This window comes from Sinocyclocheilus anshuiensis, unplaced genomic scaffold (assembly GCF_001515605.1).
Source record: "Sinocyclocheilus anshuiensis isolate Anshui unplaced genomic scaffold, SAMN03320099.WGS_v1.1 scaffold615, whole genome shotgun sequence".
NCBI lineage: Eukaryota > Metazoa > Chordata > Actinopteri > Cypriniformes > Cyprinidae > Sinocyclocheilus > Sinocyclocheilus anshuiensis.
The window spans coordinates 690771-691274 of NW_015552647.1; the positions used below are offsets into that span (position 1 = coordinate 690771).

Sequence of the window (504 nt, forward strand, 5' to 3'; positions counted from 1 at the left end):
TCCGATCTGATACCCGATATAAATATCGGATCGACGCATCCCTAGTTTTTATTACATTATATACAGTTTTCTACAGATTGTTTTCTTACAGTGTATTTATATGCTTTATTTTTTATTTTTTTTTTTTTTTTTTTTTACAAATAATTGAATGACAGTAGTAAAATACAGTAATATAAAATCTAATGAAAACCAACACTGAGAATAATGAGTATTACAAAAACAAAATAAAATAATAAAAAAAGAAAGAACACATCCAGACACATTACAGTAATGAGAATTTGTGGGAAAAAATGTGTTTACTTGCAATGAAAATAAAGCAAAAAATATATTATGGTCCTAAAATTAGTGTTTTTTTCTTTAAGCAAAACATAAATTTAATATAGCTGTTAAATTCAATATATTTTAATTAATAATTTAAAAAAAGTAATTCAATATATATATATATATACATACATCATACATACATACATACAGTATATATATATATATATATTTTAGGGTGAA

General features: G+C 21.2%; 1 protein-coding gene across 2 annotated transcripts in view; it reads right to left on the reverse strand.

Annotated features, from left to right (window-relative positions):
- foxp1b (forkhead box P1b) overlaps positions 1-504 on the reverse strand; it is a 108055-nt gene that overhangs the window by 13323 nt on the left and 94228 nt on the right. The window lies entirely within an intron of this gene.